The sequence below is a fragment of the Lepisosteus oculatus genome, chromosome 16, assembly GCF_040954835.1.
Source record: "Lepisosteus oculatus isolate fLepOcu1 chromosome 16, fLepOcu1.hap2, whole genome shotgun sequence".
Lineage (NCBI taxonomy): Eukaryota > Metazoa > Chordata > Actinopteri > Semionotiformes > Lepisosteidae > Lepisosteus > Lepisosteus oculatus.
Genome location: NC_090711.1, coordinates 19,979,860 through 20,006,357, shown reverse-complemented (window position 1 = coordinate 20,006,357; position 26,498 = coordinate 19,979,860). Strand labels below are relative to the sequence as shown.

Here is a 26,498-nt window from a genome sequence, read left to right as displayed (position 1 = left end):
CCAGCTGCTGTTTGTGCTGTCTGAAGAGAATGACACTCTGGGGGCAGTGAAGTGCGTTTTCAGAAGCTCCATGGCTTCAGTTGCATGTTGCAGAAGAGCTGAAAGTGTGGAAAATGTGCTGTCCCTCTGTCCCTAGCCAGTGTGCTATGGTTGCCTTTTTTTTTTCCCCAGGGTGACCGGCATGATTCTGAGTCAAATGTCCCCCAGTGTCTCAAGAGTCCACCCAGTGAGTCCAGAGCACTGGCAAGGAATGGGGGAGGTGGTGGGAGTGAAAGCACTATCCTCGTCGCCAATGTTGCACTGCGGAAAACCAGGGACTGAGGTGGACAGATTTCACAGGCATCTGCTCTTTATTGTGCATAACTCGTAACTGACACAGAAGGGGAAAAACCCGCCATGGCACCCAAGTGCCTTAAAGTGGTAGCCCCCAAAACCCAAAGCACAACCACGTTGTAAACCCCAAACAGATGCCGTGTGTGACATAAGTTGCATTTGTAGGAACCTTAGTTTGAATAAAGCAGGTCCCATGTGTCTAAATTACATTGCATGAGTTTAAAATCCATAAATGGGTTTAGTTAAAAACATTTATGCATGGAAAAATGGTTGATTTCTTCCATGCAATCAGCTTAGTCTTAGTAATTTTTTTTTTTAGTTAAACATTTTAATTTTGTAAATGCAACATGCATACAGGGGGAAAAAAATAACCTTTTTTTACAGGTTTAGTGGATCAGTGGGTTGCTGACAAAATACCGCCCACTACTGTAAAGACCGCTCTGCAGCTTCTCTTTAAAAAAAAAAATGGAAAAATTTAATTGATTAAAATACCACAACTATTCTTGATTTGCATTTTTTCTGCATGTCACACTTAGTTCAATATTTTATTTACATCTCATTAAAAATGGGAGGGAATGTTATGCCAGTCAGCACATTATCTCCCACCAGGGGGAAGGGAAAAAAGCTGATGGTGCTTGTCATTTGTCTCCTTCACTTGGCCCAAGCCGCCCATTCAAAAGGGTGCAGTGTGTTAACACAAACTCTCCTTAGCAGAGCAGCTTGTAAGAGCAAAGTGTCTTTCTGCTCACTTAAAGCTTTCTTATATAAACCCCTATTTTTGAGACGGTTCAGGTGGGTAGCTGTGTCAGCATGCATAGGGTGCTTTGACACGGCGTCAGCCGTGGAGCCTTCTTCAGGTGTGAGAAGGACAGGTTAGTATGCAACGGTAATGTAGCAGGAGAACAAAAGCTGGGAGAGGAGGAGCGAGAGGCAGGAGCAGGGGACAGACCGAGTGGCCAATCAGACAGTGTGAAGTCAGGTCAGGTGAAGAGAGGTTTGAAATGGTCCATGGTAAAAATGTAGCAGTCGGGCCTCTGAAATTGGGTGGGTGGGGGAGTTGATTTATGAGGGAAGATCTTCAACCAGCAGTCTCATAAGGCTGCTGAGATTGGCCGAGATGTATTTAGTTGGACAGTAGCATGCTAATACGATGGGGTGTCTGATTGGTGGATTTTGGTTAGTCTGCAAAACAACTGACCATGTACTGTTTAGCTTTCAGTGTTTTGTGTATATTCCAATCGCAATGGGGGAAGGGAATGTGAGGGTATGTTTAGTCTGCAATTGAATTGGGGCTCTGTTCTTCACACCTGAAACATTTTCTCCGAAAGCATTTTTCTTCCCTCTTTGGTTGATCTTTTAAAGCCTATGCCTCCTGACAAAGCTCCCTACGTGAGTTCTGTTCTTGACTGAGAATGCTTTAGAGAACTTTACAACCAATTTTATTTTCTTTATGATTGAAATGCAATGACAAATTAAACCTATTATGATGTTTATATTAGTGTTTTAAATTTTCACTTACTTAAATTAAGTGTCAGATGTGAAGGAGAGCTCCAGTAAATGTAGTTTATCACCTTCTGAAATGCTTCCAGTTTAGCAGGATTTGTGTGATAAGCTCATTGTTTAATGTGGGTGACATTACCCACATCTATATCTGTCCACCACAAGTGTTTAATAAAATGGAGCGCCCTCCATTAAATTTAGGAACTGTATGACTTTTTCTGTTTCAACTAAATGAGTGGAGTACAAAACCAGATCAGTCAGTATCTTGGAGTTTAATTAGTGAGCGCTTTGGTCTAAAATTGTCAGCATCTAGACGATGGACACTTACAGAGTCACTGGCTCAGTTAAATGTGCAGCACTTCAATGTGTGGTACAATGCAGTTTCATCCTGCATTCAGGGAAGAGTTTTACAACCCCCAGATTAAGGAAGACGTGTTGCTGTGGAAACCACACCTGACCAGAATAAGTGGAGGAACAGCAGGTGTACAGGTGGTTTAGTAGGGGGAAGATCCAGCAGGACCTCAGATTTGCGGTCGTCTCAGTGGTGAGAGGACAAATGCAGGGGCTCTGCTGCGAGAGCCGGGTTGAAGCAGGACAGTAGCAGGTGTGAGAAACTACTAGTTGGGGCAATGTTAGAAGGGTGTGCTGCTGTGTACAGTATAAGTGAGCAAAGACTTGATTAGCAGCTGTAGAAACCCCATGAGGGGCTGGAGAAGAACGACAATCCCGGAGGGGTTTGTGTGTAATAGTCTGTGTCACAGGGAGGGCAGGAGGGGTGCCCAAGTGAGTCCTTTTAAAACTAAATGATGGCTCAGCCACAATTGCACTTGTTAAAAGATGATGGTATATTATGACAATGCTCCCCACAGACTATTTATATATTTATATATAGCAAAACAAAAAAAAAAAACAAAGTTGAACTAGTACACACACAAAAAACCCTTTCTCTAAGAAAGGTCAGGAGTTCTAGCACACTTAGGTTCTATCAGCTCCACACTGTACCGATAGCGAGACTAAAAACCCCGTTAGATCTCTCCCCCCTTCCTAAATAGGTACCATATAGCCCTGCCCCCTTGGATTGTACCACTGTTACAAAATTATGGAGCTGCATTTCACTCCAGATAAACTAATTTCCCTAACATGGGATTTCCTTCTTTCTTTTAAAGAATAGTGTAAACAGAATGTACAAAAAAACACCAACCCTGAATATATTTCACTTTTTAACCTCCTGTAAAAATGGTACTTCCTTTAGTGTAAGATGTGCGCATGCACCACTCCACGTTGACATTATAAAGCCGAGCTGAAAACGGGTATTGAGTTTGGACCCAAGAGGCCACCATACCAGGAAGTCGGACAGCAAGACGGAAGAGACAAACAGACATAGCGTGCTCTCACACAGATAAGTACAAATGAAGAGAAACCGAGTTTGTTTGTGTCTCTTCAGGTAACAGAAACTTCTTTTGAAATAAGAGGAGAAAATGTATTGCGTGTATGAAAATAAGCCCCGAGTGTGCACCCTCATGAGCTAGCTATCCGACAGGAAAGTGTATGCGAAGTTGTGTATAACTAAAGATGGATAACGAGTGTCTTGTAATGTACTGTCTGCGGACGGTGACAGAGATCCCTCTGTCACAGTCTGTGAGGAACAGAGTAAAAAAAAAATGTCCATCTGCCAGGAGACTGGAAGAAATGGAGCTTTATGAGATTTAAAGGGACAGCATCCCGCTAAAGTGCGGAAAGGGCTGTCTTGTCTGCTGTATGAGTGAGTTGTGAGTTAATTGAGTTAGTGTGTTGACCAGAGTGGGTTGTGTGGTAGAGGGACCCTCCCCTTGGCAATACATTGGTATCGGGGAAGCAAGTGGAGTTAATCTACCTGCACTCTGGGAGATGGTACAGTGAGGTGTGCTGGCAGCTGCGAGCTCACAACCTAAGGGTGCGCGAGTGAAATGCCAGAAACGTGTGTTGGAGAGGGACAGTTTTGGGTCTTGGCACAGTGTGTAGTGCAAAAGAGACTCGGTGATGTAGGTAGTGTTTGTGTAGGAGAGGACATCAGGGCTGAAGGTGGACCTGGGAGTTCGAGGCACTGGTTGAGTGTGAAATAGTGACCTAATGGAGTAGGAGCAGGGGGCTCTTTGTTGGGGGGTGGTGGTCTGGGAGCAGGAGGTTCCTAGCAGTGAGGACAACAGGATGAACTTGGTGAACCTGAGACTCTGAAGGTAAAGGGCCCAGAAGTAACCGAATGTGGAGTCATGTATCCTGTTACCCTGATGAGGGGGTCAGTGTGATCACCACTCTCGGAGGAGAGTGTGTAAGAAAGGAAAGGAACCTAAAAGATTATAAAGGGGCGTGACAGGTGAATGGGAGCCTGACCACACCCACTGTGGTGTCTACTTCCCCCATGGCACCACAAATGTTAGGGTACAGTTTCAACATTGATAAACTGTTCTCTGATTACTGGCAAAATAACCCTTCTTCCCTCTGTTGTAACAGACAAAAACGTTCTGGCTCCCGAGATGAAGTTTGAACAGATGAGTTTTATTGCATGTAAGGAACAATAAAACCTAAGTATTGTTCCAAGTACCAGTACGAAACTTCCAGTCTATATAGCACTTTTCTGCCACTTCTGACATAGTTAGTTTCCATGGTAATGGGGGGAGGTCATAGTGTTCGGGCAGGTCAGCCTTTGGCCAAATGGTTAGTGTTAGGTTTCCTTCCTTGGGGTTCCTAATCGGTTATCCCCCTTTCCTGCCATAACTCTAAGCCTGGAATGTCTTGTCACAAGACATCCAGTCCTTGTGTAGAAAGGACTGTTAATCCCTTCTTCACATCTTATCTTTCTTCACCTCCTTTGTTTAACTTAAAGATTTCCGTGAAAAAATCCACAATCATGAAACACTCTTATTCATCCAGACCCCACCTTATTTTTTCTCACTCCTTCACTAGGGGATGAAGGAGATGTGAACATAAAACAATAAGAAATAACAGTAGTTGATTTAATCACTGGGACCTGTTCCCTGGGGGCAGATATAGGGCAACAGGACAACTGGGGGTGACAGGTATTGGTTAATTTCTGTCATTTACCAAAACATATTATAATAGTGAGTCCCTGAAAAGAAAGCAAGCAGAACTACCTTGCCATAATGTTAAAAGTAAACCTAACTAACTCCTGGCCAGAAAATAAGTGGCAGAGCCAAAGGAAGGTGGCAAAAGGATAAAATGTTATTCCTTTTTGTGAAGTACAGGATATAAGCTTTATAGTAGAACTAGCACATTAAAGCCACAACTCACTGTAAGTTGCCCAGTTAGTCTTTGATGCATAAAGATGGATAGATACTTTATTGATCCCGTGAGGGAAATTGCAGTGCAACAGCAGCTTAACACACACAACACAGCCACAGTGTAACGAATTATATAATAATAGTACAATACAAGAGTTACTCACAGTCCGGACACACAAGAGGAAACTAGAACAGAACAGTACACAGAAAATCGTATCACACGTATGAATATAAATATAGATGTGACCATAGATATAAATATACAGTGCCTTGCGAAAGTATTCGGCCCCCTTGAACTTTTCAACCTTTTGCCACATTTCAGGCTTCAAACATAAAGATATAAATTTATTTTATGTGAAGAATCACCAACAAGTGGGACACAATTGTGAAGTGGAACGAAATCTATTGGATTTTTGAAACTTTTTTAACTAATAAAAAAATGAAAAGTGGGGCGTGCAAAATTATTCGCCCCCCTTGCGTTAATACTTTGTAGAGACCTTTTGCTGCGATTACAGCTGCAAGTCGCTTGGGGTATGTCTATCAGTTTTGCACATCGAGAGACTGAAATTCTTGCCCATTCTTCCTTGCAAAACAGCTCGAGCTCAGTGAGGTTGGATGGAGAGCGTTTGTGAACAGCAGTTTTCAGCTCTTTCCACAGATTCTCGATTGGATTCAGGTCTGGACTTTGACTTGGCCATTCAAACACCTGGATACGTTTATTTGTGAACCATTCCTTTGTAGATTTTGCTGTATGTTTGGGATCATTGTCTTGTTGGAAGATAAATCTCCGTCCCAGTTTCAGGTCTTTTGCAGACTCCAACAGGTTTTCATCCAGAATGGTCCTGTATTTGGCTGCATCCATCTTCCCCTCAATTTTAACCATCTTCCCTGTCCCTGCTGAAGAAAAGCAGGCCCAAACCATGATGCTGCCACCACCATGTTTGACAGTGGGGATGGTGTGTTGAGGGTGATGAGCTGTGTTGCTTTTACGCCAAGCATATCGTTTTGCATTGTGGCCAAAAAGTTCGATTTTGGTTTCATCTGACCAGAGCACCTTCTTCCACATGTTTGGGGTGTCTCCCAGGTGGCTTGTGGCAAACTTTAGACGAGACTTTTTATGGATATCTTAAAAAGAAATGGCTTTCTTCTTGCCACTCTTCCATAAAGGCCAGATTTGTGCAGTGTAAGACTGATTGTTGTCCTATGGACAGACTCTCCCACCTCAGCTGTAGTTCTCTGCAGTTCATCCAGAGTGATCATGGGCCTCTTGGCTGCATCTCTGATCAGTCTTCTCCTTGTCTGAGCTGAAAGTTTAGAGGGACGGCCAGGTCTTGGTAGATTTGCAGTGGTCTGATACTCCTTCCATTTCAAGATGATCGCTTGCACAGTGCTCCTTGGGATGTTTGAAGCTTGGGAAATCTTTTTGTATCCAAATCCGGCTTTAAACTTCTCCACAACAGTATTACGGACCTGCCTGGTGTGTTCCTTGGTCTTCATGATGCTCTCTGCGCTTTCAACAGAACCTTGAGACTATCACAGAGCAGGTGCATTTATACAGAGACTTGATTACACACAGGTGGATTCTATTTATCACCATCAGTCATTAAGGACAACATTGGATCATTCAGAGATCCTCGCTGAACTTCTGGAGTGAGTTTGCTGCACTGAAAGTAAAGGGGCCGAATAATTTTGCACGCCCCACTTTTCATTTTTTTATTAGTTAAAGTTTCAAAAATCCAATAGATTTCGTTCCACTTCACAATTGTGTCCCACTTGTTGGTGATTCTTCACATAAAATAAAAAATTTATATCTTTGTTTGAAGCCTGAAATGTGGCAAAAGGTTGAAAAGTTCAAGGGGGCCGAATACTTTCGCAAGGCACTGTAGATATAAATATAAATGTATTGCACAGGTCCCTGGCATATATTGCACAAAAGTGGTTGTAAATGGGGAAAAAGAAAGAGAACAGATGTAGCAGTAGATGTGTATATGCGTTCAGTCCAGAAACAGGTCACTGTTGCTGTTGCCTCTGCCAAGACGCAAGGTGGATGCATTGTACAGTCTTATGGCAGACGGCAAGAATGACCTCCTGTAGCGCTCCCTGTCGCACCGTGGATGAATCGGTCTATTGCTGAACGTGCTCTTCGTTCCTGCAAGCCTGTCATAGAGGGGATGGGAGAAGTTGTCCATGATGGCCTCTAGTTTGGACATCATTCTCCTCTCAGCCACTACCTCCAAGGGGTCCAGGTCAGACCCAATGACAGAGCTTGCTCTCCTGATGAGCTTGTTCAGCCTTTTGGAATCTACTGCTCTAATCCCAGAGCCCCAGCACACCACTGCATAGAAAATGGCACTCGCTACCACCGACTGATAAAATGTGTAGCATCTTACTACACACATTGAAGGACCTGAGCCTCCTCAAGAAGTAAAGTCGGCTCTGTCCGTTCTTATAGATGGCCTCGATGTTCTTAGACCATTCCAGTCTATCGTCGATGTGCACTCCCAGGTACTTGTACGAGTCCACCATCTCCACGCCACTCCCATGGATGTAGACAGGAGTAGGTTTGACCTTTTTCCTCCTGAAATCTACCACCAGTTCCTTTCTTTGTAACATTCAGTTCCAAGTGGTTCACCCCACACCACTCCACAAAGCTGCTGACCAGTCCTCTGTACTCCTCCTCCTGCTCACCCTTGATACATCCCACAATCTCAGAGTCATCTGAGAACTTTTGCAGGTGGCATGACTTTGAGTTGTACTTAAAGTCCGAAGTATAGAGGGTGAAGAGGAATGGAGAAAGAACTGTCCCTTGAGGTGCCCCTGTGTTACTCACTACCAGTTCAGACACACAGTTCTGAAGTCTCACAGACTGTGGTCTGCCCGTCAGGTAGTCAGTGATCCACGAGGTCATGGAGGCATCGACTTGCATCTCCTCCAGCTTCCTCCTTAGAAGTAAGGGCTGGATGGTATTGAAGGCACTGGAGAAGTCGAAAAACATGATCCTTACAGTGTTGCCAGCCCTGTCCAGGTGTGAGTAGGCCCTTTGCAGCATGTAGATGATCGCATCCTCCACACCAACACTGGGCTGGTAGGCAAACTGTAGGGTGTCCAGTGATGAGCTGACCAGGGGTCAACAGCCCAGATGCATCCCGTTTCAAATCCTAAATATTTGAAATGGGATGCAAAATAAAGTATTTACTTTATATTGTTTAACATGCGTAATACGTTTAATTATTAAAAGTCTAAGCAGTATATTCTGTAACTGGGGGGATCCCTCAGCATTGACTAGGATTTGAAACGGGATGCATCTGGGCTGTTGTCAGAAAGCTGTACATGAGACATTAAGCTTTCCCATCTCCACCTGGTGGTTTTGCAAGGTATTGTACACTATTAAAAAAATGAAGTATCATTCAGTATGTGTGACAGTTTACTGCAGCATCCCTCACACATTTTGAATGGCTGGATCTGCATTACTGCTAAAAACAGTAGCATTTTGAAATCGGACATTTACATCAACAAAAACAGTCAGTATTGTTCTGGATGTGTCTGTCACTGTGGGAGCTGGTAGTTCAGCTCATAAGCCAGGTGCAGATGAGATTTTGGAGCTGCTGGATTTCTCCCAGCTTGGGGCTGCTGGTCTGGCCAGAGCTGCAGTATAGCTTTGTGGGAGGGGCTCGGTCCGGCTCTGCTGGGTGGGGGATGTGGGGTGGGGCACTGGTTCTGGTCCCGTTCGGTCGTTGGTTTGGGTTGGAGGGTGGTGCTGGTTCTGTTCTTTGGGTGTTGGGACGTTCCTCTGGTAGTCCTTCTGTTTTCTCTGGGTTGCTGTTTGGGTGTCTACCCAGCGTGGTGTCTTTCAGGGTTTTAGTGAAGAGTCCGATGGTCTGTTTGTTTTTGAGGTTTAGAGTGCTGGAGTCCAAGGGTGCGGTGATGGGCTAGGTAGACCTTTGGGAGCAGGGTGCAGCACCATGAAATCTCAGCGTTGATTTTCTGGATGGTGTGGTACTGCTTGTCCTGTCTCGGCAGCAGGGTGGAGATGACTATTCGGGTGCTTGGGAGCTCCTGTATGGCTCCCTGCCACTCTCCTGATGGACTGGGCCACCTGCTCCCTCGGGATCCTCAGGTCATTGGTGCCAGTGTGGATGATGTGCCGTGGGGCTCCCAGGACCGACCTGGACAGCGGCTGCAGGGACTTTTCTGTCATCGGACACCAGAGCTTTGCTGTTTGTAATCCTTCGAAGAACCTGTGCTCATCGATGTACCTCCCGTTGGAGTTGATGAGAAGGGCTACTTCCGTGCATCTACCTCTGGTGTCCAGTCTGCTGGAGGGGTGCTGTGTGGGGGGGGTGCAGTGTGTTGGGTGGGGCCATCTCTGGGGCTGGGTGTGTGTGTAGGTCACCCTGACTGTTCGGCAAGGTGGATGTGCTTTTGGGCAGTGGTGTGGTGAGGGGCTTGGGGGTACAGTGGGTGTGATGTTAGTTTTGGTGGGGGTACTGGGTAGGTGGGAGTTGGTTGTGGGGGTGGGTGTTGTGTGTACTGGGCCTCAGGGCTGTTCTTTGGGGGTCTTGCTTGTCCTCTGTACAAGCTGCAGCTCCTCTCTTGACTGTAGCTTACTGTTGTCCTGCAGCAACTCTTCCATCTGTACCCTGAGCTATTTGTTGGAGGTTTTGCATTCGTTCCTGTGTTTAACCTCGTCTCTTAGCTGTTGTGCTGTCTGCCCCTCTGTGAGTCTCCCCAGCATCAGTTCCTTGAACTCGATGAAGTCCAAAGCAGAGTGTTTCCCTCTCAGGAGGCACGCGGTGCTGTGGTCACAGGGGGGTTTGGTGTGGGCCGTGTGTGTCTGGGTGGTGTGTTTCAGTGTTGCCGAGGGCTACACTCTTGCTAGGCTGTTCTGTAGCTGTGGCTGTGTTCATGGACTCAGTCAGGTGGAGCTGAACTCTCCAGTGCTGTGGGTATCAGGCTGCTGGGTCTCTCTCCTGTTTCTGGGGGTGTTTTCAGGTCCATTAACTTTTCCTCCAGAGTGGCCTCACTGCCCTGTATGACTGTACCATTGTGGTAAGTGTTGACGGTCAGGACAGTGTCTTCTACCTCGCTGCCGCCCCCTATGGAGATTTGCCTACCTTTGCTGATGCCCCTTCTGGTGGTATTTGTATGTCTTGCTTATACAAATACAGCTGTGTGCCAGGCATTCGGATGCTCGGTAAAAAAGAGCAGGTTGGTTTTTTTTCTCCTGCCTGGCAGTAATCAGCGATAAGGGTCTCTGGGTTTTCCTTCATCCATCTGCTTTTGCATTGTTTCCTGGTCTTAATGGTTTTTGTGTCCTCAGGGTACTGGAGTACTGTGCTGAGGGGGCAGGGCTGCTCCAGTGGGGCTGTGTTCTGCTCTGTACTCATCTTGCTTCTTTTAAATACAATGGGCCCAGGTGAGAAGAGCAAACGGACAGCCTGGTGCGAGTGTTTTGAATACAATCAGCCCCACTGTTGCTTGGGAACAGGTTCTTCAGCTTTGGCCTTTTGAGTTTTATGTGCCCAAGTGGTGTTTTGTTTAAACTTTAAGGTAAACTTTTTTCTCAACTTTCTTTTATTTAGTAAAACAGTTCAATTTGAGGCCTCTTAAAAAAAAAAACCAGGGCTTACCAGTTGCTAGTGCTGGTGGCTGGGTTTTTGGCTTCTCTTGATGCTGCTTTTTTCCCCTGTTTCCTTTAGTGTACTTTCTTTTTCTTGTCTCCTTATCCTTATTTCCTTGTTTTAATTATTCCTTTTTTCTTTGTTCCTTTTCATCTCTGAGGATTTTTCTTTGGGGTTTTCCTCCGGTTGGTCTTCAGTTTTTCAGATGTTTGCTTTGTTTATTTTATTAAATGACAAATTATTTCTTTACTACTTTAGTTTTTGTTTGTAGCCTTATTCCTAGACTACTTGTTCAGTTCCAGAAAACAATCTCAGAAATTAGGAGCTCATCTTCTGTGCTGCCTCCATCTGTGGTTCTCTCTCACTGCTTGCTTTTTCTGACCTTCCGATGCGGGGGGTCAGTGCTGCTTCTCTTCTCCCCCTTCCCCTTTCCCTTCTTAGTGGGTGTTATCCAGGGCCCTTCCTCCAGTGGGTTATCTTGTAGCTCTGCTGCGGCTGGAGGTGTGGCCTCAGTTTCTGTTCTCTGGAGGGGATGGGTGGGCTCTTTGTTCATGCCTTCCTCCATCTTGTGACTGGTTTTGGCTGGCTGTCTTTTACCACCTGTCCAAATGAAGGTCTGCTTACCTTACACTGGCGGAGGAGGTGTCCCTCAGCACCACATCCATTGCACGTCTTGGCAGCCTGGCAGTTTTTTGTTATGTGCCCTTCCTTCTTGCAATTGTGGCTTATGATGTCACAGGTGTTGTCCTTGGGGTAATAGAAGTACCCCCTGTTGGCTCAGAGGCTGAAACGCGCTGGAATTCTTTGACACCCTCTAGGTCCTCCCTCAGGAGGACTCGGTACTGGCATTTGCCAGTCCTGATGCCAAATCTGTTACAGTTCTGTTGGTACATAGGGCATGTACATGTGCACTGTGATGGTGTTCTGGTTTTCAGGCTCCGGCCTGAAATCGGAGAAACCAGGTTGCTAACCCATTTCCCTGATCCTCTTTGTCACCTTCTTGTATGAGGTGTACGAGGCCGCGAAAGCCTTCAAGTACTTCTCTGCCTTGTTGCCCTGTATGCAGTAGAAATCCCCGGCTACCAGCTGGAAAATTCCCCTCAGGAAGGTCATGAAGAAAACCTCCCTGGTTGGCATTGCTTCTTCTGCCTTCGTCCATTGGAAGCAGATCAGGTTCCTCTTGTTCGCCATCTCTTGCTCCTGGAACAGAAGGGGGAAAGAAAGAGGCCCAGTGGGGGAGGGTAGAGGTGTGAGCTGCTGAAGGAGCAGCAAGGGAGACCTGGCCTTTGTCCCTGTGGACTAAGCCTGGCTAGGTGCAGGTGCAGCAGGAAGCTTTCATTCCTCTCGAGGAGGTAGAGGACTCCTGCCGGCAAGCCATACACAGTCCTGGCCAAGAGGCAGGAGAGGAAGAGAGAAAAGGGGGCTGATAAAGCTTCTGAGTCTCGAAGAGAGCGAGTGCTGCGGGCAGGCCATGAGCACCTACGCGCAGCCAAAGGAGAGAGGAAAGGAGACCAATGGATTCTACCTAGCTCAGCTGCTGCTTGGCCTTAACCCCCTAGGCTCAATCTACAGCAATACCAGCTTAAGAACTTGATCTTAGCCAAAAGGCTGAGAAGCGATGCCCGACGTGGCCTTGGGCCCACGTGTGGGTGTCCGGTTGGTGCACAGCAGCGCAGGCCGACGCCTCTGGAGCCCAGAACTCGTGCAGCTGCCGGCCTCCCTGCAGCCAGCAGCTGGCCGCCTGGACTTCACTCCCCCCCCCTCCCTTGCCAACCCGCTTGCTCTGCCAGTCCAGGGTGTGGGCCCTGCTCTTTATTTTCTAATCATATTCAACCTTCCACATTATATCGGAACACAAACAGCAACACAAACTGATTCTGCCTCTGGGCCATCCCCTGCTCCTTTCTTCCCTTTCTGCCCTTCCTTGACAATACTTGCGTAACTCCTGACTTGTCCATCTCCCTCTCCTTCTGATGTTGCATCTTAGAATACATCGCCCTGGCTAGGCTCGGATGAGCTCATTAGCCCTACAGAACTGGGTGGACTTCTGCTCTCTGGGAAATCTGGACGCTCATCTGCCCTTGCCTGACTCGGCTCTTCCCCCTTCTTGTGTTCCAGCGGGTCTCGCTGACACATTTTAAATGGGCTGCCCTCTCCCGATGGCCTTTTTGTGTGCTCCCAAGTACCTGGTGCAGATGGTCCCTCCCCTTGTCCAGGGGGCAGTCTTGCTCCAGTATCTTCTGTCACCTGCTCACTCGCTTCTGAGCCTGTTTCTTCGTCCTCCTCCGTCGCCTCGGCGTCCGATGACTCCGTGACTTCTTCCCTTCTACTGGGGGCTGCTTCCCCTCACCTGCCCTCTGCCTTTTCTGGTGCTTCTTCCTTTCCAGAAATGAGAAATCCTCCTCCTCTGCTACCTCCATCTGTATGGGTTTCACTTTTGGGCCTTTCCCTGCCCCTTTCTTCCCCGTCTTAATGTTCGCATAGCTTTGTATTTGCCCATCTTCCACTCTTGCCACATTGCCACCCTCCTGATCTTCCTCCTTGGCCTGTGCCTTGCCTGCATCATACCCATCCCTTCCAGCTGCTTCCACCACTGTGGCCTGTTTGTCTTGCGGTGCTTCATCCTCTTCACTGTCCTCCCCCGCTAGTTTTGCACAGTCCAGATATGCCTTGTTATACTCGGGGTTCCTTCAATTGTAGGCCCAGTACAGGTGCCCAGTAGCCCCACACAAGGAACATGCATGGTCATGACACTTCAGACACTCCAGAGCCGGGCATTCGGTTTCCTGATGCCCTACCTCATGGCATTTGCGGCAGAATGGCGGCTGATCCTGATAGTATAGGAACCCCTGTCTGTACCGATCGCAAAGGTCACCAGGGGGTGCCCAACTCTGGCCTTGGGCCCATGTGTTGAACAAGACTGTCTTCAAATTCATCCCATCCAGACATCTGTCTTCAGCTTCCATTGGTACCGTAAAGTCCATCGCAGGTTGGGGATCTCTCTGCTCCTCCTCGCTGCACCAGAATCCATAGCCATCGTAAGGCAGCCGAAGCAGCCTACTCACCGAAGTGCATGTTCTGGTGTCAAATCAGTCTGCAATCCAAAATCCAAGGCGTGGTCCTTGTGAAAATCCAGGAAATCCAACCAGTAATCCAGCGATTACCTAATCTTTAGGTAAAAAGGCCTCGAAGGAATGCCCATCGCCAGCCTTGGGCCCATGCTTGGGCATCCAGCTGGCGCACAGCAGCATAGGCCAGCCACCCGGACTCTGTTCCCTTGCTTGCTCGCCTGCCTGCCAGTCCCAGGCGGGGGCTCTGTTCTTTGATCTTCTGGTAACAGCCTGACCACAACCGCAGTCGAGGAGGGCGCCAGCCAGCTAGTTTCCTTAGCTTAGGCCCTTCCCACCAGCAGCAGCTGTGCTGACCAAGCCGCAAGGTGAAAGCAGACCGTTGACACCTGTGGACCAAAGGAAGGGGCACCCCCCTCTTGGTAGGGACATATACAAACCTGCCTCCCTAAAAAAAAGAGGGAGAGGGAGAATGCACAGGCGTTCAAAAGGGGCCTGCCTGCTTGCCGAGAAAGTGAAGATGCGAGAGTGCACAGAGGGAGGATGGGAACGGGGAGAGAGAGACTCAAAGAAGGAGCTCCAGTCCACCTCGCTTGCTTACTGGCTGGCTACGTCTGTCTTTCTACCTATAAGAGAAGGTAGTACACCGTTCCTGGAGACACTGCAATAATGGGCCGATGCATGAAGAGGATGGAGCAAGCTCCTGATCTAGAATATCGATCTTCACTACCATCAGGTAAGTGACCTCTTTTGAAATAAACCCAACTTCTGATTCACTTTCCATAATCTGTTGTCCTAATTAAGTCTTGCAGAATTTATGGTGTAATATTGAATCCCCAACACTTTCATTGGACCCGCTGTTAACAAGTCCACCTGTCATATCCACTCTCTCTTCCATGTTCCAAAGAACTTAATTCTACTCTTATTCAAGAGAATTCCCCTACCCACTGAAAATTTATCCATAATACGCAGAACTCTCCCCAAACTTCCTTCTGTACATAAAACAATTGTTTCATCCGCATATGCTGTGACTTCTGCAGAAACAGGGGTCTCAGCTCCCCCAAAAACCTCATGGGACATAGTGCCCAGCCACCATTCCCGGTGTCACCTTATCAGCAGGCAGAGAAGTCATCTGGATGCTCTGCTTTCACCCCCCCAGGCTTCACCTGGAGTGATTTCGGCGGTAGTTTGAGGGTGTTCTCTTACCACGACGTTCCTGCTGCATCCTGGCTTCTGGTCTCTCTCCACTCATCCTCCTTGTCACCTTTCTTTCTCTTGACTGTCCCCAGAGCTGCGGTTAGCCACGTACTATGTTCACATCCAAAACACTGAGAAATGATACTTCCATTTTTTTGTGAAAATGGAAAAACCAAAAAGTTATCCATTACAAACTTCAACAAATTATCCAAAAATGTCATACATAACCATCACAAGAAGCCAATACCTCTTAAAGCAATACCTAACCCCTTCGACCACTCCCTAGCAGCATGATATCTCTATTTCCGTACATCTCTATTTGTGATCTGACGTCATGCAATACTCTCTGATAGATGCCATGTACCATCCTTGCTTTCCCCTTTTGGATCAAAATGTTCCATGCATCCCATACCTCTGATATGACCACGCTTATGAGCAACCATAGAAATAAATGAATGCTGCCAGGCCTAGAGCCTCCCTTTATCCCACCCTGCTCCATTTGTCTAATCATGTCCATGCGTTTGACATACTCATATTTGCCCCCAGATGTTACCTGGCTTGGCCAAAACCTCGCCATGTACCTCCTCTTCCTGGTCCAGATGACCTCTTGGTCAAGGACCTTCTTTCCTTCGCCCTGGCCATCGAACCTTTTCAGGAAGGTGATTGTCGGGCTCTGGCACACGGGGGTTAAACGTGAACTCTGACCTGTCACGGTTCACGAGCAAACAATTGTTCAATCGCAAATCTTGCTAGGGGCTCCATATCCCACCTTGCCTCAGCCCTATTCCACAACTTCTGACACTCCGGTTCAGATGTCAATGTAAGGTCGAAGATGTTCTTGCCTTGGAAGTCCTGGACGCACAGAATATCGGTCTTCTTGATATCTAGCACTTCATACACGATCTTCCGTTCGAAGTTTCCCCTGACCATCCACTCTTTCTGGTTTTCCTGTTTCTTCAATACGAAGCACACCATGTGCCTCATCTGCCTTTCACAGGACATAAGGCATCCGGTCGAAAAAGGCAACTCGGCAGCAACGACTGCGGCTATCTCGGAACCCCACCTTCACCCCCTGAGCTTAACTCAGTGATTCCAGTGGTGGCTCGTCATTCCTGGACACCACTATCTCCTCTGGAAATCCTACTCCTCCTTGTTGCCTTCTTTGAAAAAGGTATCCCCTCCAAAAGGTTTTTCTGCCTCTTCTCCTCCTTTGCCCTTATAGTCCTCTGGGGAAAGTCCTCTGACCACGGTCAGGCCACGCACCAGAGGATCTTGGCTGTCGCAGTATCCACAAACCCAGTTGCTGATGTACCGTACTCAACTTATGCCTGCCAACAAACTGAGCCAATACCAGCATCGACTAGAACACCTAAGATTTTCAGAGGGCCATCGCATACAACCAGGCCACCGGAATTTTTATCATGCACACTCCATTCCCCAAAGTATTTAACAGGACTTTTCTGTTTATTTTGGATCCTGAATCCTGGGAGAATGAGTTCACAACCTTCAGGGCAGCAGTTAAGCTGTAAGTACTGCTAAGGAAGAGGGTAACATCATTGGCGTACAATAAGATTTTTCAAGTGTCTACCACAGCTCCCGGGGATAAGAACCCCATCTATTCTCGGGTCACCTCTGATGATGGCAGCAAGGGGCTCAATGAAGAGGACATACAATAAAGGCGATAGGGGGCAGCCTTGCTGCACCCCGGCTTCCTGCTTCACGCCTTTCCCTAGATAACTGTTGACACAAGCTCTACTCTGTACCTTAAAATATAATAGCTAGACAAAAGATGAGCATGGGATCAAAACCAAAGCTGGCCAACATGGAAAATAAAGTGGTGATCAACCCTGTCAAAGGCTTTTTCTGGTCGAGTCCTATGATAACTATGGGGATCCTCCGCCCATGCAATTACATCCCTTACCAGCTGCAAGTTTTTCGTACAACTACGACCAGGAATACTGTAGGCCTGAACTCGACCTATCATGTCACCTAGAACCTTTTGCATCCTATTAGCTATGCACTTTGACACTATCTTATAGCTGATGGTAAGCATTGTGAGGGCATTGTGTGTCTCCAATTTGCTAAATTAGTAGTGTCCACTTTCTTAAACAGGAGTACCAATACTCTCATCTTCATTGACTCGCTCAACTCGCCCAAAAGGAAGGCTTCATTGTAGACATCCAACAAGACTGGACCTAATAGATCCCAAAAGGAAACATAAAATTCCTTTGACAACCCGTCTAACCCTGGCACTTTCCCATTCTTCCTACCTTTAAGGGCAGATTCCATCTCCGTTAAAGAAACGGATAGACAAGTCTCCCATTTTGGGTGGTTTAGGTAAACCACTACAGAATTCTGAAGTTGCTGACCTTATTTCCCGTCTTTGAAACAACGAAGCATAATAGGATTCAACTGTATCAATCAGGTTTTCAAGCGGTCTTACAAGCGTCATAATTCAGAAATTACCCTCTTTTCCTGTTGCTGCCTCACTTGACTGAAGTACACAGAGCATGTCTCCTTCTCTCTATATTCGTCTTGAAGACGATGCGGGTACTTTCTCGCCTCTTGGATGTAAAAGTCTTTCAGTCTGGCTCTTGCTAGAGCTGCACTGATTACATCAAAACCTTTCCCCTTATTAAACAGAACATAGCACTCTAAGTTGCGCTGCAGTCTATGGTGTTCTCTTCTTTTCAGGCGGCTTTTATATTTCCTGTAAGCTATGGTAAAGGCCTTGATTTTAACCTTAAGGTCATCCCACCATGCTCTTAAATTTGTGTAGAGTGGTTTCAGATCAAACCAATTCTTGATCAGACCTCTTATTGCCAATATGGACACATTCAGTTTCCAATACCCAGGCCCGACAGAGGGGTTATCGTCCTCTATCTTTAACCAAAGCATAGTGGTCAGTGAGAAAAGGGACAATTCCCACATCTACTACTCAGGAGCTCTCCATGTTACCCCAGAAATCTTGGGGGGGGGGGAGGATCCTAAAGCCATCTGCCAGATTGAAATGTTTCAGCAGATCCAACAAAGCAGTGGTGGAGTCAACATTAGTCCCCACAAAGAAAAGTAAAATGATTAGTTACCCACAGAGGTTCAAGTGAGGCAAAAATCTTTCCTTTCAATTCTCTGCGTAGGGGCATAAATACAAATCTATATTTCTTGTCATATCTATCCACGTCTAGCACCAGCAACTTTCCAGGTATTCCCTCAAAGCTGTTCACCACACAAAAGCTATTTTCATTTAATAAGATACCCACAGCTGCAGAGTGCGCACTCCCAATTCCCCCATATTGATTGCCCACCATAAAAAAGATTTTATTCAGCACTGTCCCGTACATGCACTTCATACAGAAAAAGAATTGAACGCCGAAGGCTACGTAGGGATTGGAAAAAGTCAATCTTTTAGTGCGATTCCTCAGGCCTCTAACATTATCTGAACATACGGTAAAGGTCATGTGACCATATTGTTGTCACTAGCAGCCTGGGATTCTGCTAAGGGCATCTCATTTGGAAGCATGTCCACTGTTAAGTCTGGACCATAATAGTCAAGACCCTGTTCTAGTGAGGAAAAAGAGTCCGGCAAAAAACCCCGAGATGTCCTGATCTCTGCTACACGATGACCATTGGTAGTTGGCGCCTAGTGGGGTCACTCTCTGTTCTCTTGGGGCCTCCCTGCTCAGTCTCCATATTGAGCGTGGGATCTTCTAACTTAGTTTAGTCTTCATTAGTCGAGATTACTTCCTGCTCCTGTTCTCGCTTTCTGCTTTTCTTTTTCTTCCTAGGACCCATCTCTCCTCTCCCCTTGTCCTCAGAAGAGTGGTCTACACGGGGTCTTTGGAGACCGGGTTCTTGCCTTGCACCTGGCCTTGGCGTATGTCTGTTACGGATCTAGGGGCAACTGGGAGATCCTCTTCTACGTCTACAGATGGCGCTGGGTCGATGTTCTCTGGCACTCCAGACTCCTGCAGTGATGTCCCCTCATCCATCAGGTAACTCGTATCCTTAACTGAGTCTTCCGCTTGTTCAGATGTCTGCTGACTCCCCAATTACAACTGCGTGTGCATAGTCAGTCTTAATGGCCAGAATTCTCTCAGGGTTCTGGGAGTAACAATTCTTCTAAGTGTGGCCTTCTTTGCCACAGAGTACATGTAACCTCTCTTATAGTATCTCATTAGATGCCCAAGTTCATTACAATTGCAGCATCTTACCTTAGTGCAAGTATCTGCAGTGTGGCCAGTCTCAGGCACCTTCTGCAAGTTTTGGGTTGACCAGCATAGAAAAGGTAGCCACGGTCAGATCCAAGGGCAAAGGTTGCATGGGGGTGACAGAAGCCATCTAAAGAAGAGGGATCATGACAAAGTGTCACTGTGTACTGTCTTCAGCCTGTCCATACGCCCAACCGGTCCACCACCTTGGTACAGTTGGAAACGACGTCCATATAGCGGCTCAGGAACAAAACGATGTAGTCATTCTTCACAAAGTGACCATGTGACAGGCTTTAGCCCAAAGACCTTCAATATCGTAATGTATAAGGGGAACATCTCTTGCCCTCTCTCTGCAACAACGCCAAACTGTAAAATAGTAGGATTCCTCGGCAAACGAAATATCTACAGATTTGGACGTAGTATACCCATGGACACAGTAAGTCTTTCACTGACGGCTCAAGACCCTTCCACAACACCGAGTTGATAAAAGAAATCCTGTCAGGCCCATTCAGAGTCAGCTCTTCCCTCAACTTGAACCTAACAGTATGCGGCAGCCCATAATTTGGCCAGCTGTGTTGACCTCCAAAGAACAAAAATCCAAAGTCGAGAGTAAAAACTTCCAAAGAAGGCTTCTCACCCCTCGATGTCCTGTCTTCCTTGTAGGCAGCCCTGGCTTCACCAAACTGGTAACTTTGCCAAACTGAAGGCTGATGCAAAGGGGAGTTGGCAGACTTTTTCCCTGGGGGATGAGACACTTGCATTTGAGATAATTGGGAGGTTTTCCAAAAGATGGCAATATGGAAATTCAGTCTCCTGTTGCTATTTGCATGTCATGTGAATGGATGAAAGACATTCTCTCTTTCTCCGTGATGATAAAATATTACACATACAGTATATATAGAATGAAAGGAAGAAATGTGAAAAGGGATATAATTCATAAGACACATAAGCACTCCTTATCCATGTTATTGTAACCAAATGATTCATATGCATAAGCATAGACAAACCTGAAAAAGACTTATTGTATCAAGTAAAGAATTTTAAATGTGAGGTATTGTGTGTTTATGTCAGCAGGCTCAGGCTGACACTTGCATTTGCGTCAGCCTTCAGTTTGGCAAAGTAACAGCATGCCAGCTGAATATTATATGATTTGACAGAACTTTTAACACCCAATGATTTAAAAAGGCAGCCATTTCTAACCTCATTTCAATTCCTTTCCAACAGGCCACTCATCTTTAGGCAGGAAATAACACCTGAGCCTGCTGACATAAAAGTATTGTGAATGGCTTGTATCTAAGGCAACAAGAATATGGTCATTTTGCATTTTCTTGCTTCACAGTAGTGTTTGGTTTAAAAAATCTTTGCTATTGTGCTTTATTCCACAGTTTTGTTATACAGTCAATTTAATCAAAGAATACATTTCATTTAGACCATACATTCCATATTAAGCCAATGTGAGCATTGCTATAACAAGCAAATTTGTCAGGAGTGAATTAAATCAGTCAGTCTAATTTTTTTTTTTGATATAGTATGTTAAGGGCACTAGAAAAGTATGTGAATCTTGTATTTTAAGTAACTACTAACTACCAAGTGAGCCAAATAACCACCTCTTATGTACATACAAATTTAGAATAAAAGATACTGATGAACCACTGCAACGTGAGAATACAGAACAGTATTCACCTTTCGTCTATTCCATTATTCGTTTCACAAGACTGGAATTAATTTTGCCAAAGTTCATAACACTGACAAATCATCTAGTTTCTCACAAAATTTTTCAGACCTTGTTTTCACATTATGGTACTTTAAAGCTTGCAATCATGGCTTTGAAGTAGCAATTAATATTTGTCATTAAACAACCTTATGTTTATTAATCTTCCTTGTTATGCACAGTGAGAATGATAATGTAATGAGAATTAATTGAATCACAGAGTGCTCATAAATTGTGCTAGGAAGAAAACGGATAGGTGTTTTGAAAGGTCACATATAAACAGGTTTTCGATGGACAGAATGATAGATTAACATACTGTAGAGGAAAATAGTATTGTATCGTTGATATGAGGACTTTTGAAACCAAATTTCCCAAATTTAATATGTGCTTTTCTATATTGGTACAGTAGGACTAATAGGTTCTAGTAAAAACTTACAGTATTCAGAATTGGTAATGGTTAGAAATACCATTTTATGATAAGGGACTCTGGTCGTTATCCTAAACGGAAAGCAACTCAGTTCATACTACAGTATATTTCGCTTTGCTTGGTAAAATTTGCAGGGTCACTTGTTCTCAATATTTATAGATATCCATCAATACCACATCAATCAACGCTATTATCAGTTCAGGGAAAGATATTCTGCTTGCAATATGCATGATGGTGTGGCTTTTAACAGCAATTGTAACAGTTCTTATCTGTTACTAAAGAGTGGAAATATTTTATTGTAACAAGGAAAGGAAGTAGATAGATTACATAGGTTTTTATATAATACATGCACTTAATTTACTGTCCTCATATGGCTGTTTATTTTCATTATGAGAGCTTGCTTTGTTGGAATTAGCTTGCTAATTCCAACTGAATAAATTATTTTTTTCCTCAAATTCCATATATTACAAATCTAAGCAGTTCTCATGGCCAGATTCAAATTTTTCTTAATTTATATGGGTATGCAGGCACCTTTTCAAGGGCATTTTGTGAAATAAAATTTGTAATCAGTGTTCAATAAATGTAATGTTAAGATTGAGAGTTTTTGTGAAATCCCTCAGGGACAGGACAGTGTCTTTCTGGGATATTGATTAGGCAGAGCTGTAGAAGATGCTTGTCAGCTCTCCTTAACTCAGTAATGCTGTACCTCCATCTGTATTATTCTTTCTTTTTCTACCAACCTCTTCAAGAACACAGTCATGTTAAGTAAAAAAAAAAATAAGAGACACTGCCTTAAACCCTAGAAAATGACAAGTTTTAATTTTAGTGTTTAGTTTATAAGCTTGTTATTTTAGTTGGTTTTGTTACATAATTAATTTGGGTGTCTCCTCTTGCCAGAAAGCGTTAAATTGCATTTTGAGTGTGGTTTTTGACTTTTTCAAAATTGCAGCCCATAAATAAAGCCATATGGATGTTTTTTTATACACGTTATTTCACACGTTAGTTAAAGACTTCGATGCTTAAAATGTTTAGGAAGAAATGGAATACCGGTGTGTATTTGTTCTTTAAAGTACCGAGACCAGCCATATACAGTTAACATACTGTAATACTGTATGTTTATGTTCCAAAATTAATATCGTTTATGGCCTTCACACATGTTATGCTCCTATTTGTTTTATGTTTAGCTACTAAAATTTCCCTTCAGTGGTAAAATTCCATTTAAATATTCAATACTTAAACGGGCACGGTAAAGACATGCTTGTTGACTCCGGTATCACGTTAGTTAAAGACTTCGATGCTTAAAATGTTTAGGGAGAAATGGAATACTGATGTGTATGTTTTCTTTAAAGTACAGAGACCAGCCATATACTGTTTGTTTAAGTTCCAAAATTAATATTGTTTATGGCCTTCACACGCGTTGCAGTATGCTCCTATTCTTTTTATGCTCATGCACTAAGATTTCCCTTCAGTGGTAAAATTCCATATAAATATTCAATACTTAAACGGGCACAGTTAAGACATTAAATATACATACTGTATACAGTACAGTTTGCATACGGTAATATGTTTATGTTCCTAAATCAATCTTTTTTATGAGCATGTGAAAGGCATGGTGAATCGATTCTCAAAAATTACTGTACTTTGCATGATTGGAAACAAATGTGTGATTGCGAAATGCTGTGGTGTTACTTTTACAAAGACGGTCAATGAAAAAAGAATGTGGACTAGGGCAATACTTTGAGTTTACACTTACAGCTTGTCCAAGGTCATTCATTATTAATACTATTAGTAATATCTTCGTTAAAGACTTTGATGACGACAGCTCAAACATGAGAGGTTGAGCTTTATTAGCTCCACCTTGTGGAAATTCCAGATACTATTATTTTGCTTACGGTATTATAGTAGAATTTACAGTAACTAGCGGTATTTACTGGTAACTCGCAGTAGACTGCGTACAGCGCACCGGAAAATAATGCGGTATCACCCGCGCATGTTGAATGGCTGCATCTGTACTTTGTGAGAAAAGTGATAGTTTTAACCTTTTCTGCAATTATTACCGGAGTAAACAAAGCATACTTTTAGAATTTGATTAATAGGGAGAATAATATGGAATGGTTTATCTAAAGAAATTAAAAATAATATAATTATATTAATGTACTGTAGCTCAAACAATAGTATAAGACTTTCAATGAATATGTATGCTTCTGTTTCACTGCTCCCCATGTGATTACGTCTGTGGTATGATAGCTTAAGTATGTGCCTCATAAGCCTGAGGTCCATGGCTCAAGCCCTGTTGTCACCATCAGTTTTCTTATAACAAATAAACATTTCTTTGAAAAACAAAAATAGCAAAAATTATGGACACTATATTGACACTTTTTATATTTCTAAGTATCCCAACATGTTTGAAGCTAATTCACTTATTAATAACGAATAATTTCAAACCGCTACTGATATTACTGATAATAAATATTATCGACACTATATTGAATTTGTTGGTATTTCTAAATATCACAAAACGTATTTTAAAGACCTCGACTTGTAAAAATTTTCACAGCCTCTACATAAAACTATCAGTGAGAGAATTATTTTTGTAAACCAAGTTTTTCATAGATGCGTAATGATGCACTACTGGAACACTGTGGGACCGCTGTGTACACATGTACACACATTGCAGTCTCCAATTACCCAGACTGTAAGCACGGGAATAAAGTTTGGTTTGATTTCTGAAACCCTTTCTTTATTTCCTGTTTTAACTCGGCAGGAAAATTCATATTTACTCAACAGCTTTTTAAAAACAGCACCCATGATCAAATCATGATGTTCATGATTTTTTTACACAGAAGCCTGACACAGCTATATTTGGCTAGTGTGTATTGTCGGTTTAGGGTTCTGTAGCATTCCAGTTTGTTTGTACTTGCAAGAATAGTGATTATAAACATTAAAAAACATACTTGCTTTATACTGTCCAACTGAACAATCTTGCTTTTATAAAATACCAACTTTTTCATGTTTAATGTGTAAGATGCTATAATACGGTTTAAAATGATTAAAAGTCTTAACAGTATCAACTTGAATTCTTATCTCTATTGATATAACTATCAAGTGGTATTAAATACAACTTTTTAGTATAGATAACACTTTTATAAAATTTATTTAAAAAATAATTATTACAATCTAATCTTCCCACGTTTGATCCCAAGAGGAAGTACAATACGCTCCGGCTTTGTTTAGTGATGGTATGAAAAATAAATCTAAATGGTGAGAAAGCTATGCTGAAAGTTGATTAATGGACTTTTAAGACAAAGATAACGATTTACTTTGCATTTTCAATAAAGGCATTTAATTAAACATGCGTTTGTCATTAAATCAAAATGGGGATAATGGGGACTCTATTTCTCTATTATCAAAACTCGTTCAATTGTGGGTCTTTTGGAAACATTTTGACATGTTCCTTGTAACTACATTGTTGTCGATAAAATGAAATGCTTGGAGTTTGTAATGTAGGGATTTCTATATTTCTTTATCTAGAGTGGTTTCATTAGAGACAAAGGCTAATCCGTGTTGCCTGCTGTCCTGAGGCTAGCTTGTCTGTGTGGAGACACACACCTCGGGATGGTTACGTCACTGCCTTGCATATGAATTCTTTCATATGGAAACATTTTGACGCTGCATTCAACAATCTTAGGAATAACACAAAACAGCCTGTTTTTTTTGCTTTACAAATCACGCCCAAGAAAGTGAAGTCACATTAACTAGCAAAGAGAGGACATTAGCTAGCCAATATGATAAAGGAATAAATTACTTGTATTTAATTTCTTTAGCATTCTTTCATTTAATTGAACATTGCAAAAATAAAAATGCATAGTTTTGCTTACAATTCAGATGGGAAGTAGGTGAAGTTCTTTCATTTCAATAATAGCTTTCACAGAATTAATGGACTGCTGCCGTCTGAATTCTAAATAGTCTCTTTTTTGCAGGGGAGCTGATTGGAGTGGAGTACCTGTACAGTCGGGCTGGAGAAGTTCTTCAAGACTATAGAGCAGTAATTGAGAAGCTGGAGGCCGATTCTGATCTGTTTGATGAAGGTTTTGATGACTGAGGAATTTCTGGACCTGGCCGTCCTGCTGCTGCATCAGTCTTTCCTGGAATAATAACACCCCTCACCATTCCCTCCCAGGCTGAGAGCAGAACTGCAATGGAGACTTCAACTCGGGAAGTATGTTTACTATAGAACAGTTTTCAATTATTTTTTGACAGTTTCTGTGGATGTATGTGGTATTACCATGAACAATGAACACTGTGTATTCTATAGTTTTTAGTTGCACACACATCAATTAAGAAACCCATGCAGCAACTGATGACCTGGCAGCACTGTAAGAGACCCTTTCCTGCTTCACCACCCGAACTAATGGATACAGGGCTAAAGCAAGTTGCAGCAAATCATTCGCTGAAGTGACATCTGCTGAAGACCCCATTGCCAAGGATGTAAGTGCACATATAGCATTTCCTTCCACTTCCACTTGATTAACTAGATACATTTTAACACGTAAATAAAAACTGGGATCAATTGCTCCCTTATCTAATGTTTGCTATTCGAGAAGTACCGCAGGCCTCGACTGGGTTCTCTCCATTTGAGTTACTATATGCTCGGAGACCCCAGGGCTTATTAGAGTCTTGGGAGCATCAACCTTAAACATTAGACTGTCATTGAACATTTGGAGAAGGTCCAGATGCAACAAAAGCAGATTTATAATAGGGGAGCTATTGTGCGGGAATTTCAGCCAGCGGACAAAGTACTACTATTAGTCCCGACCTCAGAAATTAAATTCCTGGCCACCGGGCAGGGGCCTTATGAGGTGGTGGAAAAAGTAGGTCCCATAAAGTTAAGCAACCTGACAAACGACGACTGCATCAGATCTACCATGTGAATTTATTAGAGATGGCATGGTGCAGAAGTTCTGCTCACCCACTTCTCCCCTGACCCTTTGGAAGATGAAACTGGTACTGTTGCCGTGGGGGACCTGGCTTCGTCGCAGAAGCAGGAATTACAAGAGCTCCTATCGCAAAACAAATTGTTTTTTTCCCGAAGACATGGTCGAACTCGCCTCATACGACTAATAAGATTATCACAGAACCAGGAAAAAGGGTAAGA

General features: G+C 44.0%; 1 long non-coding RNA gene across 7 annotated transcripts in view; it reads left to right on the top strand.

Moving 5' to 3' along the window:
* Nucleotides 1–9,448: 9,448 nt before the first annotated feature.
* LOC138223292 (uncharacterized) overlaps nt 9,449–26,498 on the top strand; it is a 45,283-nt gene continuing 28,233 nt past the window's right edge. For 2 of the 7 annotated variants that reach the window (XR_011181712.1, XR_011181708.1), the window contains exons 1-4: nt 14,548–18,989; nt 25,324–25,562; nt 25,659–25,831; nt 26,339–26,492. This is a non-coding gene — a long non-coding RNA (uncharacterized lncRNA). The other 5 variants (XR_011181709.1, XR_011181710.1, XR_011181713.1 and 2 more) reach the window with 5 other exon arrangements.